Source organism: Eptatretus burgeri, chromosome 15 (genome assembly GCF_056783735.1).
Source record: "Eptatretus burgeri isolate ZD-2024b chromosome 15, Ebu_testis_v1, whole genome shotgun sequence".
NCBI classification, from domain to species: Eukaryota; Metazoa; Chordata; class Myxini; order Myxiniformes; family Myxinidae; genus Eptatretus; species Eptatretus burgeri.
The window spans coordinates 62,589,368-62,610,221 of record NC_140975.1 but is presented as its reverse complement, the minus strand read 5'-3'; the positions used below and the strand labels follow the sequence as shown (position 1 = coordinate 62,610,221).

At 41.3% G+C, this 20,854-nt stretch overlaps 1 long non-coding RNA gene across 2 annotated transcripts in view; it reads right to left on the bottom strand.

Annotated features, from left to right (window-relative positions):
• The window catches only part of LOC147012324 (uncharacterized), a 70,508-nt gene that overhangs the window by 29,430 nt on the left and 20,224 nt on the right, over positions 1-20,854 (bottom strand). Inside the window, exon 4 of one of the 2 annotated variants that reach the window (XR_015051555.1) lies at positions 15,487-15,547. The exons of the other annotated variant lie outside the window; for it this stretch is intronic. This is a non-coding gene — a long non-coding RNA (uncharacterized LOC147012324). The remainder of the gene's footprint in view (positions 1-15,486; positions 15,548-20,854) is intronic. 2 annotated transcript variants of the gene reach the window in all.

Here is a 20,854-nt window from a genome sequence, read left to right as displayed (position 1 = left end):
TTCCTATTTGTAGATGACTCCATATTGTATCATACATGACCCCATCCCAATGTCAGGCAGACAAGAGCTGCGTAACTCTATGCTGATATGGAATTGATTATATGCTGATCTGATAGAGCAAGTCCTGCAATACTGGAAAATATCGCTGTCCCGTCCTCTCACTCTGGAGGAGAGGAGGAGATTGGGACCATACTCTGTGCAGTGTTGGTGCTGCTTAAGCAGTCTCCTTGGTTATTGGGCACAATCCTGGACGGGTCGCCACTCTGACACGGTATACCAGCATGCTGACACTCCTTTTGCCGACCTCGGAAGGATCACAGGCCGAGTTAACCCCACCTGGTATTAATTCAACAGCTGAGCGGGATTTGAACTCAGGACCCTAGGATCCAAAGCCCAGCACCCAAACCATTAAGCCAACACCGGGCATGTGATATGGAAGGATCGTCAAACTAACTCACTTATTTATTTACATGGTTTGCAACTGGGAGAGGTTCAGTGTCTTGAACTTCTATGCTTCACAATCAACCAAGACTTCTCATGGGCCGACGATATAGTAAAGCTGGTCACCACAGTCACCTGCAGTTGGGGAATCCTCTATTGTTCAAAGTCTTTCCTGAAAAATATGAACAACTCAGAGTCTATAAGTCCTTTGTCCATAGGGAAATTGTGTACTGCTCTCCCCTATGGGCTGGTGCCCCAGCAAGCATCACATTTATCTCTCCTGGATTTTATAGCTCTCAACATTATTGGAATCTCCCACGATGAGGTCAAAGCTCAAGGCCTGTTGCATGCACATCAAAGACAGGTTGATGACCTCTCCATTTTACAGACACTTCCACAAATCTATCTCGCTTTGCTCCCTCAACTGTCGAGCCCTCACCATCTACTCCAGGTTGTACCTGTTCTTCCAGTAACCCCCTCCGCCATCGAAGGTGGATGGAGGTTAGGTTTGCATCCCTGTAGGGTAGCTGAAATAGGTGACCCTTATTGTCAGTAATTCTGTCTGTTTGTTTGGATGTTTGTTCGTTTGTCATCAGTATAATTGGTAGTAAACGTGGGCGGATTTTGACCAAACTCGGGTGGTAGGTACATCTTATGACCTAGTGCTTTGGAAATTGTGATGGTTGCTAGGGACGCTTTGGTTCCCTAGCAACAACCGAAAAACCTTCAAAATCGGTACCGTTCACGCGAAATCAATTCCGAAAGCCATTATCCCACGTAGGGTTATGAAATTTGGCACGAATGATCTACAGGTGATGCTCTATCAAATATATTCCGTTTTTTGTGATATATGGAATACTTTATCCATAGCGCCCCCTACAATTAGGGTATGCGCGAAAATTGGCAAAAATTGAAGGCCCCCTAGCGACCAGGTGAGTGCATCGATACGAATTAAACTTTGCAGGTTCATGGTACTCAATGAGTACTACAACTTTGCCTCAGGACATATTGACCGATTTCGCTTTGGTCAGGGGTCAAAGGTCAATTAGTGCAAAAATCGATAATATGCAAGAGCTGGAGGTGCCTTTGCGCCAAATGCTACACCTCCTCGGGTTATGGTCGGATGGTCATGAAAATTTACACTAATCGTCTGGAATACATTGTGCACAAACGATCGAGCCGGATTTTCGATTTGGATATTTGTTCACCCAGAGCACCCCCTCGAACTTTGGGGATTTCCAATTTCAAACCGCATTTTGGTACTTTTCATTCAAATGGATACCGAGTAGTTATCAGTGGATGGAACTGGATGAGATTTGATATGCATAATCTTAATGTGATTCCCTATCCGCTATATGACATCCATTTTGCTCTATATCTTATAGTTTCCATGCTCGGCGACCCATCGCCACCTACCGGCTTGTCTGTTTGTTTGTCTGTCTGTGAGCAGGATATCTCAAAAGGTTATGGACGGATCTGGACGAAATTTGGTGGACAGGTTGGCAGTCTGTCAAGGATGAAATGATTGAATTTTGCTGAAGATCCGCATCCGGATCCGGACACAATAATTTTTTAAGTGATTCGTCACCATTGAGACATGGGGCAAAAACGATATATAGTTATGATATTTCAAAAAGTTGTGCACGGATTATGACAAAACTTGGTTTATGAGTTGGGAAGGTGACACAACCAAGCTGATTATGTTTTGGTTAAGGTACAGATGCAGATCCAGCCAATCAGTGGGATATGTAAGCTGTTGTAAAATGCAAGCTGTTCAGCCTGGTGGAGGTATGTGCTTTCCTGAGTGCCAATCTTGTTATATTTCTGTGTGTATGTATATATATATATATATATATATATATATATATATATATATATATATATATATATATATATATATACATTCTCTGTCAAATTGTGGCTCGACTGTCCGAATGGCAATATTGTGCTTTTGATGCTGTCACTTCACTCTGTCATGAACCAATGTCTTGTATCTATAATAACAAGTAAAAAAGACATAAAATATCATAGCCCCCATTATTTTAGTATTTTGCTCTATGGAGTTAAAGGACCGGCCCTTATTTATGAGCAACTAAGATGGCCACCAGTTTACCAGCGGCCATCTTTGATCAGATCGCAAAATAAAGTGAGTTGTATGTGTATGCCATCGTTTTCTGTGCTTCTGCCAAGTTTGAACAAAATTGGACCATGCACGTCTGAGAAATGGTTGGGGACACATTTGAGCAACAAAATGGCCACCAGTCGGCCATCTTCTCAGGTCAGGTCAAGCCAGATCAGATAGATGACTTGGTGCAGGTATCATGTAAACCTGTACTAACCTGTCTCATGGTCGGGTTGTCGGCGACTAAACCGTCTCCCCCACCAGGTTTTCTGGTGAGGAGGGTGTTTGGATATGGATACCCAGCAGGATTAAAAACAAAACCTGTCAAAGGGTGGAGGAGCTCCTTGTGAGCCAACGACCATCCATATCTAGTACCCAACTGTGTCTGTGGACGTCCTCCTGCAGTTGGGTGACTTCTTATTAGGAGGTTGGTGGCAGGATTTGTACTCCAGCCACCGTAAAACCCTTCATTCCGCAAAACATTCTCGAAGCAGAATAAAAATCTGAAAACCCACTCCGTGGGAGTACCCATTTCGGACTAAGTCCAATGGGGCCTAATAAATGTCAGTGTGTCAGTCAGAGTGTGTGTGTGTCTCTTCCATAACTCCAAAACCATGAAACTTAGCAGCCTGAAACGTTGCATGCATACGAGGGGAATTCCAAGGGAGTCCATGAATAAAAATTGGGTGTTCTGATTAATGTAATCAAGGCTCATCCTTGGTCATCTCACTGTCCCTCGCTGGGGTCTGAATTCAACAATGCCTTGACTTGGGACAGGCCACAACGGTTTCTTAACGACAAAGCGCTCAAAAATGTTTTTTTCACTTTTCTCACTCATATCATTGAATGCTTCATCTTCATACCTTTGAATCGGTGATAAATGCCCAGACACCAGTGTCTGGTGCTTTATTTCATTTCTGCACATTTGATAACCTCTAGAGTCTAGAACCTCTTATCGTGAACCTTATTGTGTGATCTGCTTTCATTATCCACCCATCACTTCGACATCGACACATTTATAAAACTAGAGGGGGAGCAATCGGTCGAGTGCAATACCTCCGCCGCCAATACTGCTAGGTCACTTAAGTGAACCTGATATCCTATTCATTGGAGGTCAAAACGGATCAGACTCAACTGAACCATGATTGAATAAACTAAACTAGATCGACGTGCATGTAGAAATGCCAAAAAAATAAAATCGAAATTTTTTTGAAAAAAAAGGTGCAAAATTAGTTTTTTTTCTCTAACAAATCTTTTTTGGGGGGTTGGAAATCACTTAAAACATGTAGAAATGCAAAAAAAAAATTCAAATATTTTTCAAATAAAATCGAATTTTTTTGGAAAAAAAGTTGCAAAATTTTCTTTTTTTTTTTTCCAACAAAATTTTTTTGTTGGGGTTGGAAATCACTAAAAACATGTAGCAATGCAAAAACAAAAATTCAAATATTTTTTCTAAATGGCCGCCATAGCGGCCATATTGGACTTTGGACCAGGTACAGAATCTAATGGCATGATCCTTGGACCATACCAAATCCCCCCACCAAGTTTCGTCGAAATCCGTCAAGGAGTTTTTCCGTAATACTGTTCACAAACAAACAAACAAACAAACAAACAAGCAGTCATAGACTGGTACTTACGAAATCATCAACTTGACCTCTGACCTTGTCTAATAAAAGCTGTCTCTTGAGAAGGTAGCGACGCAAACCAGAAGTTTCTACGATGATTCTGTATCAAACCATCAAAAATTGTAACATCGACCGAAGCAAAAATCTCCATTTCTCCACGCAATTATACCTTAACGTAACTCAACGACGCGTCTGCTCGTGCGCACTGCATCATGGGACGACCCGTGACGCGTCGAGTGAAATATTTTTTTATACAATGTTAAAACGTCTCCAAAACATCTGATTTTTACCAGAATTTCGACAACCGAGTTTTAAGCGTCCGAAGCGATCGCAAAAACCGAAGACAAAATTAAAATCAAAGTTAAAACGAACTCGTAACGTCAAGCGAAGCAAAAATACTCCATTTCTCCACATGAATTTACGGAATTATGTTTGACCTCACTGTGACCTTGACCTTTGACTGATTTTGACCAAAATCTAATCAGCACGAGCCATCAGCCTCCTGAATCACGTGGTGTAATTTGACATTGGTAGGTTCTTCCGTTCTCGAGTTATCTGTACCAAACCATCAAAAATCGAATATTTGACCTCACCGTGACCTTGACCTTTGACCGATTTTGACCAAAATCTAATTAGCACTAGCCATCACCCTCCTGAATCACGTGGTGTAATTTGACATTGGTATCTTCTTCCGTTCTCGAGTTATCGTGCCAACAAACAAACAAACAAACAAACAGAAACGGAAGGCATCAATATACTTACGAAATCTTTAGATTTCGTAAGTAACAAGCAGTGATAGAATGGTACTTACGAAATCGTCAACTTGACCTCTGACCTAGTCTAATAAAAGCTGTCTCTCGAGAGAAGGTAGCGACGCAAACCAGAAGTTCCTCCGATGATTCTGTACCAAACGATCAAAAATCGAATATTTGACCTCACTGTGACCTTGACCTTTGACCGATTTTGACCAAAATCTAATCAGCACTAGCCATCACCCTCCTGAATCACTTGATGTAATTTGATATTGGTAGCTTCTTCCGTTCTCGAGTTATCGTATCTACAAACAAATACACAAACACACAAACAGAGGACGGAAGTCATCAATATACTTATGAAATCTTTAGATTTCGTAAGTAACAAGCCGGTAGGCGGCGATGGGTCGCCGAGCATGGAAACTATAAGATATAGAACAAAATGTATTTCATATAGCGAATCGGGAATCACCTTAAGATTATGCATATCAAATCTCATCCAGTTCCATCTACGGATAACGACTCGGTATCCATTTGAATGAAAAGTACCGAAAATGCGGTTTGAAATTGGAAATCCCCAAAGTTTGAGAGGGTGCTGTGGGTGAACAAAGATCTAAATCGAAAATCAGGCTTGATCGTTTGTGCACAATGTGCTCCAGACGATTAGTGTGAATTTTCATGACCATCCGATCACAACCCGAGGAGGAGTAGCATTTGGCACGAAGGCACCTCCAGCTCTCGCATATTATCGGTTTTTGCACTAATTGACCTTTGACCCCTGACCTAAGCGAAATCGGTCAATATGTCCTGAGGCAAAGTTGTAGTACTCATTGAGTACCATGAACCTGCAAAGTTTCATTCGTATCGATGCACTCACCTGGTCGCTAGGGGGCCTTCAATTTTCGCCAATTTCCGCGCATACCCTAATTGTAGGGGGTGCTGCGGGTAAAGTATTCCATATATCACAAAAACCGGAATATATTTGATAGAGCATCACCTGTAGATCATTCCTGCCAAATTTCATAACCCTACGTGGGATAATGGCTTTCGGAATTGATTTCGCGTGAACGGTACCGAATTTGAAGGTTTTTCGCTTGTTGCTGGGGAACCAAAGCGTCCCTAGCAACCATCACAATTTCCAAAGCACGAGGTTATAAGATGTACCTACCACCCGAGGTTGGTCAAAATCCGCCCACGTTTATGACCAATTATGCTGATGACAAACGAACAAACATCCAAACAAGCAGTCATAGACTGGTACTTACGAAATCGTCAACTTGACCTCTGACCTTGTCTAATAAAAGCTGTCTCTCGAGAAGGTAGCGACGCAAACCAGAAGTTTCGATAATGATTCTGTATCAAACCATCAAAAATCGTAACGTCGACCGAAGCAAAAATCTCCATTTCTCTACGCAATTATACCATAACGTAACTCAACGACGCGTCTGCTCGAGCGCACTGCATCATGGGACGACCCGTGACGCGTTGAGTGAAATATTTTTTATACAATCTTAAAACGTCTCAAAAACATCCGATTTTTACCAGAATTTCGACAACCGAGTTTTAAGCGTCCTAAGCGATCGCAAAAACATAAGACAAAATTAAAAAAAAGAAGTTAAAACGAACTCGTAACGTCGAGCGAAGCAAAAATACTCCATTTCTCCACGTGAATTTACGGAATTATGTTTGACCTCACTGTGACCTTGATCTTTGACGGATTTTGACCAAAATATAATCAGCACTAGCCATCACCCTCCTGAATCACGTGGTGTAATTTGACAGTGGTAGCTTCTTCCGTTCTTGATTTGTCTGTACCAAACCATCAAAAGTCGAATATTTGACCTCACTGTGACCTTGACCTTTGACCGATTTTGACCAAAATCTAATCAGCACTAGCCATCACCCTCCTGAATCACGTGGTGTAATTTGACATTGGTAGCTTCTTCTGTTCTCAAGTTATCGTGCCTACAAACAAACAAACAAACAAACAAACAAGCAGTCATAGACTGGTACTTACGAAATCGTCAACTTGACCTCTGACCTTGTCTAATAAAAGCTGTCTCTTGAGAAGGTAGCGACGCAAACCAGAAGTTTCTACGATGATTCTGTACCAAACCATCAAAAATCGAATGTTTTGGATGTTTGACCTCACTGTGACCTTGACCTTTGACCGATTTTAACCAAAATCTAATCAGCGCTAGCCATCACCCTCCTGAATCACGTGGTGCAATTTGACCTTGGTAGCTTCTTCCGTTCTCGAGTTATCATTTTTTGGATGTTTGACCTCACTGTGACCTTGACCTTTGACCGATTTTGATCAAAATCTAATCAGCACGAGCCATCAGCCGCCTGAATCACGTGGTGTAATTTGACATTGGAAGCTTCTTCCGTTCTCGAGTTATCTGTACCAAACCATCAAAAATCGAATATTTGACCTCACCGTGACCTTGACCTTTGACCGATTTTGACCAAAATCTAATCAGCACTAGCCATCACCCTCCTGAATCACGTGGTGTAATTTGACATTGGTAGCTTCTTCCGTTCTCGAGTTATCGTGCCTACAAACAAACAAACAAACAAACAGAAACGGAAGGCATCAATATACTTACGAAATCTTTAGATTCCGTAAGTCACAAACATACAAACAAACAAACAAACAGAAACGGAAGTCATCAATATACTTACGAAATCTAAAGTAAGTAACAAACAGACAGGGGTGAAAACAGTAACCTCCGTCCATCTTCGATGGCGGAGGTTAATAACATACACATCTCACATCGACTGACTGTGTTGGGCCTGCATTGCCATGTGGTGCTTCAGGTTGTGCTTCGCCTGCTGAAAATGTTATGCAACTTCATTTTTGGATGACCGCTTCATTTCACCTTTTTGTGCAATCTGGTTTCATTATTCACCTGTCACTTCAACATCGATACATTTTTTTTTTTTACGTCCATTGACTTTGTGTTCCGAGTTCCTCCGTATTGGCTTGAGCTGTGAAAATCATGGACTGATATTTTGTGTTCTCTGGGGCTTGATGTATTTTTGAATTGAATTTCACTAATTTTCCACTTGAATTCCACATTTAAAGAACTATATTTAAAGGTAAGCCTTTGTGGTCCTCCTTTTCGTGTGCTTTATGCATGCGGAAGTTTGTACAGAACCTGAAATATGCCGTATTTGCCAAGCAGGAGTGGAGCCTACTCACCCCATGATTTAACAAGCATAGCGGGAGACCAACCATCTATATATTACCAAAACTCTCATCTTGTATATATGTATATATGTATGTATGTACGTATGTATGTTCCCAAAATACAGTCAAAACGGTACATGATAGAGCAAAAATTTTAGGGCCACCTTACTCACCATTCGCCTGCGGTGTGCAGGATGAAGTTTCATTCAAATTGAGCAACGAAAAAAATAATTAAAAAATAAATTCCCGATTCAGTCAAGTACTCTTCGGAAGTATTTGATCACTGCAAACAACCTCAGCGGTATAGTTCGCTGGAGCCATCTTTTTTTATTCTTCAAAGGATTTTTCCCATCAACCGCTGTCACAACGGGAACCCAAAGAGGTTTACGGGTCATCTAGTTACCTTTAAATGTGAAAAAACAAATTCAACTGATGCTATAATGGAGTCGGGTACATCTATCTGTTGGTTTGACGTCAAGAATTGCTTCTTGGTTCACATATTACCTTGATACGGCAAGGATGGAGGTACAGGTGTACAGTAGGTTTCCACATTTGACCTCAGCAGTGTACAAGTGATCGTGTTTTCCTTTGTATTACTGGTTGTTTCTGAAGCAATTGATTATTTTTATCTCTGCCACCGAAGGTGAAAGGAGGTTATGTTTTCACCCCTGTCTGTCTGTTTGTTTGTTTGTGTGTTCATGAATTGCCGGAATCCTTCGGATTTCGGCAATTATGTTGGTCGGTTGTGTGTGTCATTCTGTGTCTGTCTGTCTGTCTGTCTGTTTGTGTGTTTGTTTACCCTGTAGCAGCCACACCGTTTCAGCGATCATGACCAAACTGGGTACAGACGTCGGCCATGGTCCAACTAAGACACTTTTCATTTTTGGTAAATCTAGGTCAAAGGTCAAGGTCAAGGTCACCGAAAAACAGAAATTCTTATTTTCGCAATAACGTCCGCTAAAATGGTAGTATCGACTTCAAACCAAATCCAAAATGTGCATCTTCCAATTCTGCATCCAACCATATGTCTCATTGGGGTGTCACATCAACACGCTTCTTGGCGGTCGGGGGTCGAATGTCAGGGGGGGGTCGGGTCAAAACTTTCAAATTGCGATAAAAATGCCATTTCAAGTCCGATTGACTTCCAAGTTATGATCATGACCAAACTTAGGGCTATAACTCATTAAACAGTAGCACTATCGACTTATAAGAACTAAATTGATTTCCAGGTTTTTGTTTTTTCAGAGATCATGGAGATATGACAAAGTTATTCCGGCAATTCCTTGCTCAACGAGCAATTTAATTTATTTGTCTGTGTGCGGGATATCTCAAAAAGATGTTGACGGATCCAGCTGAAATTTGGTGTGCAGGTTGGGTGTGTGGCAAGGATGAAATTATTATATTTTGGTGAAGATCCGGATCTTGATACGATAATTATTTAATTTTCAAAGTGATTCTTCACCATTGAGAGATAGGACCAAAAATTATATATACCATGATATTTCAAAAATGTATTGGGCCCGATATGTTCATGTGGATCAGCCATTGCTGGGTGGAGATATGCACTCTACCATGTGCTCTTCTCGTATACAAATTGTGTGTGCTTTAGAAAGGTTATGTGGTTTTTCTTTGTGAGATTCAAAGCAAAATCCATTTGATAACACCTGATTTCCGAGTCATTTGCCATATCAACATGTTTTCCAAGTTACAGAGTCAAATTATTTCCACCCGTCACATGACGATTGGCAGCTGTGTATAAAGAATAATGGTTGTGCACATCTCCTTAAAATTTCCATAACGCAACATTGTTTTTTTTTTAATTTATTTATTGAAATTCCACCAAAACAATGGTGAAAGCTACTCAAGGGTTTTGGGTTATATACGGTATGTACTTTTGTTAGTAATCACACTGGCTCCAATCTTCCAATTCCGATTACCGAAAAATTGCTGATATCGGCCAAGCAGCAGTGTGTGCGTACGTGCGTGTGTTGTTCATAAAGCATAACATTCTCTCTGCTAACTCCCCTCCCCACCTCTCTCTCTCTCTCTCTCTCTCTCTCTCTCTCTCTCTCTCTCTCTCTCTCTCTCTCTCTCTCTCTCTCTCTCTCTCTCTCTCTCCCCCCCAACTCCCTCCTTGCACCCCTCTTTCCTGGAGTATATAGCGATGTTTGGTAAGGCGTTACTCTCCATGCTCCCTCTTTCCTCGCTTCCCCCCCCTTCCTCATCCCCTCCTAACTCTCCCACCCCTCCCTCCTCTTTCTCTCGCCTCTCTAGTCTCCCTCCCTCTTTCTCACACCCCCCCCCCACCTTCCTTAATTTACGCATCAGCGAAGTTACGGGTTATATTTGCGAGTACAAAATAAAGGTTTTTCGTCACCAATCATAGCTAGTCAGCACAATCAACTGTCTCATGTAAACATCAATTGCACCACCTGTGAAAGTGAATCATAAAAACAATCAATTGTGCAATCATGGAGATTTGAAGTAACCTCGATTTCAAAGTAAATTTATTAATTACACAAGAACGCAGTTGTGGATCTATATTTTTGGAATATATTTTTAAAATTAGATTCAAATTTTATTTTAATTCAATAGTTACGAAAACATGCAAACAGTGAGAACAGATGGACAATGTGGAACCGAGATGACGATCGAGTCGTGAAGTCTCCAATCTAGTCGTTGCGAGTCAGTTATTGATTTGTGCTTACCTCATCAAATGCAATTACTCTCTTCTTAAATGTAGAGAGCATAGTATTGCGACTTGAATATGGATTATAGTTCGTTCGAATAACCTCCTGCCACGTTGACTCAATAACATGGAGGAACATCACAGGTGGACCACTCTCTGACTTACAAGGTAAGGAGGAAATGATTATTCATTTTTAAGAGATGATCACGGTTCATATCTCGTCCATGGCATACAATATGTCACAAAATTCCCAGTCCAAGAAAATTAGAAAAGCAATAATGGTCAGCACTATGGTCGAGACTTGTTGCGTTTCATCTCCGTTACACTTCTGTGTAACAATCTCATATCTGCTTGTCTCAAATATTCCAGCCAATAACGTGCGTTTCATCAAGGCCTGACAGGCGCATCAATATTGCAGATAAATAATTAGGTCAGAGCCACAGGTACAATCTCAGGTGACAACAGCAGTGAGCACGATGTCACGGAGGCGAGCTGCTGTCCGCCGCTGTGTGCTGCGAGTCGGCCTCAGCCCTCCATGATGCACCCGATGCTATTGATATTGTGTCAACCGCCTGGAAGGTTTTATTGCCTTTCCGGACAGCTCGCTATAATAGGACTGCCACCCAGGGGATGGCAAATTTCACGCGGCAACTTTTACAAGGTGGTGATTAATTGTCAAGAAGGAGAAGCGTTCTGGCGTGCACGTTTGTATGCACGGCATGACCGACACAAACACACGCAGCACGTTGAGACGTGCACACACACACACACACACACACACACACACACACACACACACCACCTGAGTGGTCGTCAGGTGAGGGCTACGAGTAGTCCTTATTCAAATTCATTTTTGCTCCAGTGAAATGGACCTCGGTGATGGAGGGAAATTATTTTTCCTTGATTTAATCCCAGGTACAGGTGCATCTGCGGATTACAGTCGCTATTCCATTGAAGGTATTTGAAGCCGGTTTGCTCCATTTCTCTGTGTCATCAGTAAAGATCGATGACGGATGTTTTACATTATTTGACTTTTAGGCTGGTGTCATGACCATTGCTGTTGTCAAATAAGCTTTTATTTCACAAATGAGTGTCTTGCCACAGCGACCACAACCAGTTCACAATACCATCCGGATCCATGATGGTATGAGATGCACATTTCGGTTAAGTGGAATTGAAATGCAGGTTTGATCATATTTAGCTGTTTGGTGCAGGAATGAAAAATCCATCCATCCATCCATCCATCTGGACCATACTCTGTGCAGAGAGTCTCCAGCAGTCTCCTTGGCTATTGGGAACAATCATGGACGGGTCGCCACTCCGACACAGGATACCAGCAAGCTGGCACTCATTTTGCCAACCTCGGAAGGATAACAGGCAGAATCAACCCCACCCTGTATTAATTCAACAGCCGAGCAGGATTTGAACTCAGGATCCTAGGATCCCAAGCCCACCACCCTAACCATTAAGCCGACACCAGGCAAAATGAAAAAAAACGAAAGGTAAGTTCATGGATAAAATATAGAAATGGAATGCGGGAATGGCACAGGCATGATATTTTGAGCAGCGTCGCATATACTGTATCCTTGTATAACTATAACAAATATATATATATATATATATATATATATATATATATATATATTTTAAAGTCTGCGAAGAGAAGGAATTATGGGAGGAAATTGCACAACACATCACGTCACATGACCAGTCACGTGATACCGTGAAGCATTTTTACATTTTTTAATGAACTCATGGAAGCTATCTCTCTGGTCCACGTATAAAATGTAATCAAGATGATGTTTACAGCTGGATAACTGATTAGAGCAGAAGACCTGGCACATTACCAATCAAAATAATTGTATTCCTCCTTTTATTGTTCCCAAGTCCCCATTGTGGGGTGGTTCATGGCTACATGCCAGACAGCAATTTATTTAACAAAGTGTAAAAAGCCCTTAATGTCAGCAAGCAAAGGTTTTATGGTTAGAAAATGCCAAAGGTGCAAGTGAATAATGGTTTGAATTACCATACGCTTTATGTGGCTTACAGCCAATCATGGATATGTTATATTTGGACAATCATTTCAGCAGCCAAGAGTGGTAAGACCAATAAATTGTTGCCGGTAATAGTGGTTGTATGTATGCATATACCGTTTAACAACAGCAGCATTTGCATTGTGACGAACAAAGCAGCCTGATTTACTAAAGCACTGATGTAAATAATCTTTTAACCGAGTTAGCATCCATCTTGGGGATGGTCATCGCGAATGGTAACATCCTCTGCTTGGTCGATCGGACGCCGCTTCCAGTTTGGCATCGCACAATATGGTGGTGCACACTACTTTGTTTACATTCGTATTGAACACTATAATGAACGGTTCTCGTTCAGGTAACCTCGAAGTACACCTCAATGAGTGTTCGATCGTTGAATTGTCGAAAAAGACTTCGATGGGCCGAATGAAATCAGCGTTTTGACCCGAAATCGACATATTACGGAGGCAAAGATGATGGAATCTGTTTTGACCCCCTTTTCCATTTTGCCCTCTGCATTTCAGTTCCCCCTACTCTTCATGCTTGGTTGTCCCCCTCCTGTCTCTCTTCAACTGACACGATCTCACACCTTACCTCCTTTTCCTACAAGGAAGTTAGGATGATATAAGGGGAATATGGGGCTGAAGGTATGTTGAGATCGTCAGGTTAATAAAACAGGGGGGTGGTCTATGCTCAGGGTTATTACCCTCGCCAGAGGAGAGGGTATTGCATTTGGGTCCGTTTGTTTGTCTGTTTGTTTGTCCGTTTGTTTGTCCATTTGTTGGGTCGCCGAAATAGGTGACCCTTATTGTCAGTAATTCTGTCTGTTTGTTTGTTCGTTTGTCATCAGCATAATTGGTAGTAAACGTGGGCGGATTTTGACCAAACTCGAGTGGTAGGAACATCTTATGACCTCGTGCTTTGGAAATTGTGATGGTTGCTAGGGACGCTTTGGTTCCCTAGCAACAACCCAAAAACCATCAAAATCGGTACCGTTCACGCGAAATCAATTCCGAAAGCCATTATCCCACGTATGGTTATGAAATTTGGCAGGAATGATCAACAGGTGATGCTCTATCAAATATATTCCGGTTTTTGTGATATATGGAATACTTTACCCACAGCGCCCCCTACAATTAGGGTATGTGTGAAAATTGGCGAAAATTGAAGGCCCCCTAGCGACCAGGTGAGTGCATCGATACGAATGAAACTTTGCAGGTTCATGGTACTCAATGAGTACTACAACTTTTCCTCAGGACATATTGACCGATTTCGCTTTGGTCAGGGGTCAAAGATCAATTAGTGCAAAAATCGATAATATGCGAGAGCTGGAGGTGCCTTCGTGCCAAATGCTACTCCTCCTCGGGTTATGGTCGGATGGTCATGAAAATTCACACTAATCGTCTGGAATACATTGTGCACAAACTATCGAGCCGGATTTTCGATTTAGATCTTAGTTCACCCACAGCACCCCTTCGAACTTTGGGGATTTCCAATTTCAAACTGCATTTTCGGTACTTTTCATTCAAATGGATACCGAGTAGTTTTCAGTCGATGGAACTGGATGAGATTTGATATGCATAATCTTAAGGTGATTCCCTATCCACTATATGACATCCATTTTGCTCTATATCTTATAGTTTCCCAGCTCGGCGACCCATCGCCGCCTACCGGCTTGTTACTTGGCGAAATCTTCGATTTTGTCAAGTATGTTGGTCTGTTCCGTTTGTTGGTTTGTTTGTCCGGTGGTCTACAGCCCAAACGGCTGGACCAGTCATTCTTATGTTTGGACATAACTCAGTGACCGGAAGCCGTAGCGACTTCCGGTTGACGCCAAATTAAACTTCATTCAAATATCTAAATGATTACTAAATGCATCTTATTACAAATTACGCATAGTTTTCGCAAGCGTATGACGTCAAAGTTTTGCCTATTGACGTCATTAAAAAAATATTTACGCTCGTGTGCAGCCGAAACTACTGAAGCAATCATTCTCAAATTTTAACACGTGATAGCCAATCTTTCTGAAATAGTCTGGGATCAATCACGTCATAATCGCACTTAACGTCACGATGTTACGCCAAAAAAGGTGAAAACAAGCTTATGAACATAACTCGGTAACCGCAAGTTGTAGCGACTTACTGTTGACGCCAAAACAAACTTCAATGGTATATCTAAATGTTTTAAAATGCATGTTAGAACAAATTATGCACAGTTTTCACAAGCGTATGATGTCAAAGTTTTTAGCTATTGGCGTGATGAAAAAAAAATTCTATCCGTTCGACAGGTCACAATTCTTAACCGATTTGGATTAAATTTTAACAGCTGATAGAAATCCAGAGTGCAAAAGGATATGTGACTTTTGGTGATGTTCAAGATCAGGATCTGGATTCTGCATCACTTTATATTATCGCCCATTATAAACCAATCGGTAATTTTGTGAATTACACATGGCTATTTCTCAAACAGTTTTGCACTTATTATATTGAAACTTATACTGTCTATTTATGCATGTAATATTAACATGTGTACAACGTTTGATCGAAATTGACCCAAGGTCAAGGTCAGGGTCACCCAAAACATGAAAAACACACATATAAAATACATGTTTTTGTTTTACAACATATTTCAAACCTGATAACGGGATCGTAGAGCTGGTTGAACAGCGATGTTCCTCGGTATTTTCAAATATTTTCTACGATCAGAATGAAGGCAACAAGCACCGATGATAAGTTGTTGAATGTCACATGGTGGCTTTAAATGATTTGTGAAAATTTTCAATCTGCTGCCGTTACCATGACAACGCACGCCTGATAATTGTTATTTGTGACGTCGCGTCATTTTATTAATGTACGAACAAATAAACACCACACATTCCATGACATTACAGCTTGGACCACCACACGGAAAGGTCAACTAATTCGCCAAGTGTCGTGCTAAGCACGATTTTTCATTTGTCTGTTTGTTTGTCCGTTTGTGTGTCCATTTGTTTGTCCGTTTGTTTGTCCGTTTGTTTGTCTGTTTGTTTGTCCATTTGTTTGTCTGTTTGTTATCTTGCCAAAACGAACTTTTTGCAAAATATGTTAGTCAGCTTGTATGTTTTTTTTTTTGTTTGTTTGTTTGTCTGTAATCACGTATAAAAAATTCTGCAGAGCACATTTATCATTGGAAATTTTTGTAACTTCGCATATCAGAGGCCTATAGAGGTCCCTTTCAGTGCACAAAATTTTGAAGGTAAAGGTCAAAGGTCAAGGTCACTTTGTTGCAAATCAGGGGAGTCGACGAAACCCTTATTTTTTGAGTAATTTTGATCGGATCGTCTTCAAACTTCATGGGAATATAGTTCATGGTCTGGCGCTCAGCTGATTAATTTTTGGTGGCGATTGGCCTTGACCTTCATGGTTAGCGCCTAAGGTCAATTTTTCAAGTTTTAGGAACCATATTGTGTTGTACCTCAAATTGAACACCTCGATGAGTGCTTTCTAGATATGTCAAGCTTGAGACATTATGACGTCATTTGGTGACGTTATGAGGCAAAAGCATATTTTTCATGGTTACTCTGTAGAACGATTCTCATCGGAATCTCTCGTAGGCAGATATTCCTCAAGGAGTCGCTCCTGGTGGATAGCAGCTCTGTTCACCTCAGTGTGACCTTAAAGAAGTCACACGTGGTCACCTTTTGGCAAGATACGGGTCACCCTGCGGGTGACATTGGTTAGTTTATTTGTCTGTTGGTTTGTCCACACAGAACATGAGTGTTTTTCTCTGCAACCGCTTGTCGGATTGACACAAAATTTTCACCACAGAAGTGACGACTCGTGTTGAAGGTTTTAATTATAGTTATGACGTCATAGGTCACATGGTGTGGCATCCAAATTGGAAAGAAGGAAAACTTTGGACTTCTGTATCTTCAAAACCGCACCGTGATTAAAAATTGAAACTTGGCACATGGCAGGTGATCCGCATGGGAAATAAGTGTTGTCTTTTTTAACGATGTCAGAGAATCCGTCGTGATGACATCAGAATTTTATAAGCAGAATGCTACATCCAATCAGTATGAACATTTTTGAGGATCATCCAGGGATAAATTGGTCGACAAAAAAGAAAAAAGATGAAGACATCGGTCACGTGGTTCGGCAGTCTTTATTTATTTATTTTTCTTTTTAACCTTCAAAAATCTTCTCCGAAACGGCTGATCAAATCGAGGCGAAACTTTAGAGGTATGACCAACTATCCATGAGGAACAAAACGTTCCCAACCCATGATGTCATAGGTCACATGGTTTGGCAGTCATATTGGATTTACATAAAAACCTTTTTAAAACTTGTTCTCCAGAAAAGCTGGACAGCTCAAGGGGAAACTTCACAGACATATTCACCAAGTCTTGTGGATACTAGGGTGCTCACGAATAAGTGACAGGTCACATGGTCTGGCAGCCATGTTGGATTGAACAAAAATCTTTCAAAACTCACTTCTCTTGAACCGCTTCATCAATGGAAGTGAAACTTCACAATTATGATTGAGTAGTGATGGGGAATATATGTTTTAAATTTGAACCTGATCAGACGCAAGCAAGGTCTGGCACCCAGAATTATTTAAATTTTTTGATGTGGGTTCTTTTTTTGTGTTTGTTTTAATCGGGCTCACTTGGCTGCACTTGGATGGGTTTGAGTGTTGAGAAGTAGAAGCTGAAACCCGAATCCTATCCAGGTTCCTCCTGATGACTTCATCTATTCTTTTTGCTTATTTGGGTTCCTTCTGATTACTCCAATGCAGGACTGTACCTATTTGGTCTTCCATTTGAGTTGAATTGAATTTATTTCAATCCCATTCTAAATTCAATTGAATTTAAAAAAAAAAAACGTCATGGGTCAGGGTCACGTGTCCGATCAAAGCAGGGTTGCATCAAAGCGGGACGTCTTGGTACCCGGTCATCACTACCAGCAGTTATAAAGTGGCAGGTCTAGTTATGTCCATTATTAATAACGTAATACATCAGTACACAAACACCATACAAAATATACTCCACAAAACTACACAAACACCACACAAAACAAGTCCTGGCGAGGGTCTGCAAGCTATGATTGGTTTCTTTCTCTTTTTTTATTTTTTTTTGCAATGCACCACTTTTGAACCACACAAAACAAGGAGCCTTTGCAGTGGCTATGTTTTTTTTTTGGTTTTTTTTTTAAAGAATCAAAGGCAACGTCTGTTTAACTTTGAAATATTTACCCAACACTGTGCCGTTGTGAAACGTACCTGACAAGTGATTTACCAGACTCCCTTATTTCTCTTCGGGTAGATGCTATCTACTGCCTTGACTGGCATGTTCCGTGCACTGGCTGTGGTTTTCTCTGTGAATATTCGTCATATCCTTCCTTGCTTTCCTAGTGCCTTCCTATCTCCTCCAACAACTTAGAGTATTTCTGGCTTGTGGCTGCATATTCCCTCCACAACCTTTCAGTTGTCTTCTTATTCATATAACATAAACAGCATCAAAAAGCCTCAATGTGTCTTAATGGTTAAGGTGGCTACTTTGAGATCTTAGGGTCTTGAGTTTGAGCCCCTGTCGGCCATAAACTAACACCAGACTGTCATCCTTCTGAGGTCAGCAAAATGAGTACCAGCTTACTGCAAAAAGGGGGCACTGCATCAGTGGCATAGCCGTGCTCCCAGCAATGATGGAACCAGCAGCCACAGGCTGCATATAAAATACCAATAAAAACAAAACAGCACCTGTGTTTTGGGTAGCATAATTTGCTGGGGGGGGGGTGCAACTGTGCCGCTGATGCAGTGCCCCCTGTGGGTCAGGGCAGGGATTTGTAATTTTCTTCCCCTCTGCTGATGCAGACCCACATCGTATTTGCCTGTATTTTCTCCATGTAACTCCTTCGTGGTAATTATAACCGCCACCTTGCTGAATTTTTGCGTATGGGATCTGAGACCTCCAAGCGTTGCACAACAGCCAAATACTTGTGTGAGGCAGCATGTCTCACTCGGTCAGTCAGTTTTACAAAATGGAACTCAACAATCCATTCACTCTGCCCGCTGGTTCACTTTGTTACATTTCACTTTTCTGGGAACATATCTTGCACTTACTTCCTCCACTCCCATCGCCTCGTCAGATTATATGCTGGTGAAACTGCTTATCAGTCTTGCCCCGAAGGGGATGTGAGTCGATTGTAGTGCTCGTGTGTGTGTGTGTGTGTGTGTGTGTGTGTGTGTGTGTGTGTGTGTGTGTGTGTGTGTGTGTGTGTGTGTGTGTGTGTGTGTGTGTGTGTATGTGTGTGTCTTTTGGCATTAAATTTTTTTCTCTCTTCAACCACTTGTCCGATTGATGCAAAACTTCAAACGCAGGAGGGACTCCCAATGGAGAATATTTAAATGATAACTCTGATGTCATAGGGTACATGGTATGGCAGCCATGTTAGATTGAAGGCGAAAAAAATTGGAAATTATTTTTATTATTATTTTTGAAAATTGGATTTTGAAAAAAAAAACAATTGAAAAAAAAACTTTTATTTGAATTGAATTATATCCTTGAACACTGTAAAACACAAATCACCTTTTTGACACTTTAAAAAACAACAAACCTTTTGTTTTCGCAGGACTTGGACAAAATATTACGGCATTTTACGTGATCATAACCAATCAAATTTGCTGCTCACAGAGCCAGCCAATGTCCTTCTTTTCTCAAGACAGCACACCTGTGTGGGGTAAGGTGTTCTATGAACTCTACAGTCGTTATTATTAACTCCGCCCAGCAAAGGGAGACGGGGTTATGTTTCCACCCCTGTCTGTATATCTGTCTGTTTTTTTATGTGCACAATATCTCAAAAAAAGTTATGGACCGATTCGTACGAACCTTGGTGGACAGGTTGGGTGTGTTACAAAGACGAATTGATTTGATCTTGGTGAAGATCCGAATCTGGATCCGGATATGAGAATTTTTGAATTTTTAAAGTGATTCTTCACTATTGAGAGATGGGGCCAAAATGATAGATATGTATATATCATGATATTTCAAAAAGGTTGTGGACAGTTTATGACAAAACTAGCTGGATGAGTTGAGTAGGTGACAAGAACAAGCTGATTCGATTTTGGTTCAGGTCCGGATCCAGATCCGGCGTGTCAGTGGGATACAAAACGTAAACTGTTCAGCCTGGCGGAGGTATGCGCTCCACCGAGTGCCCTTCTAGTTATTATTATTCCTTCGGAATCGCTTTCCTCTCTATCCTGCCTGCGAGATCCCGTCGCTTGTGTCCAGTTTCCTTCACCGTGAACTTTGCTTTGCTCTGTGCCATACCTGTGTGCTTGAGTGAATGCCAATGCTCACCTTGTGTAAAAGGCAACCTGATTGATATGAGCAGATACGTGACGCATGAGCAATGCAATGACCCTGATATCGGTATACAAGCATCCATCACTTGTCCCCCCCCATAAAACAACATGCTCTTCGTCTACAAATATGTTATCTCAAAAAATTCTAAAATTCAAGGATTAGTAAAAGACATTAACAAGAACTCAAGTTCTTTCTTCTCATTTGAGGTAACTTCAAAGGATCAGTTTGAATTCGGAAATTAAAGACAGAATGCCCCCCCCTCCCCGCCCCCTAAATGAAATGAGACAAGGACCTTTTCATTCTGACTGCAGGACTGCCCAATAATTTGCCAGGAGGGATATTACAGATGTTAACTCCGGTGGATCGCTTACAAAAGGAATTGGATCAGCACCGACAGTCAGACAAAGGAGCAGATTAAGAGGTGGTTGGGAAGAATAGGCAGGTAGGATTGCATGTGATGCTTTGGTATTCAATACGAGTTCCCTTACAAAGAACTTCAACGAATGAGGAAGCCACTAGGCCCATCAAAGCCTGTGCTTGTACTATCAACATAAGGCTGTTTGTCCATGCCATATCATTTAAATGCTCAGCATCAAGCAAGGAGGCAGCACGAACCATTTTTAAAGGCTTTGGTATGACTCGGCCGGGGTCGGGTTCGAA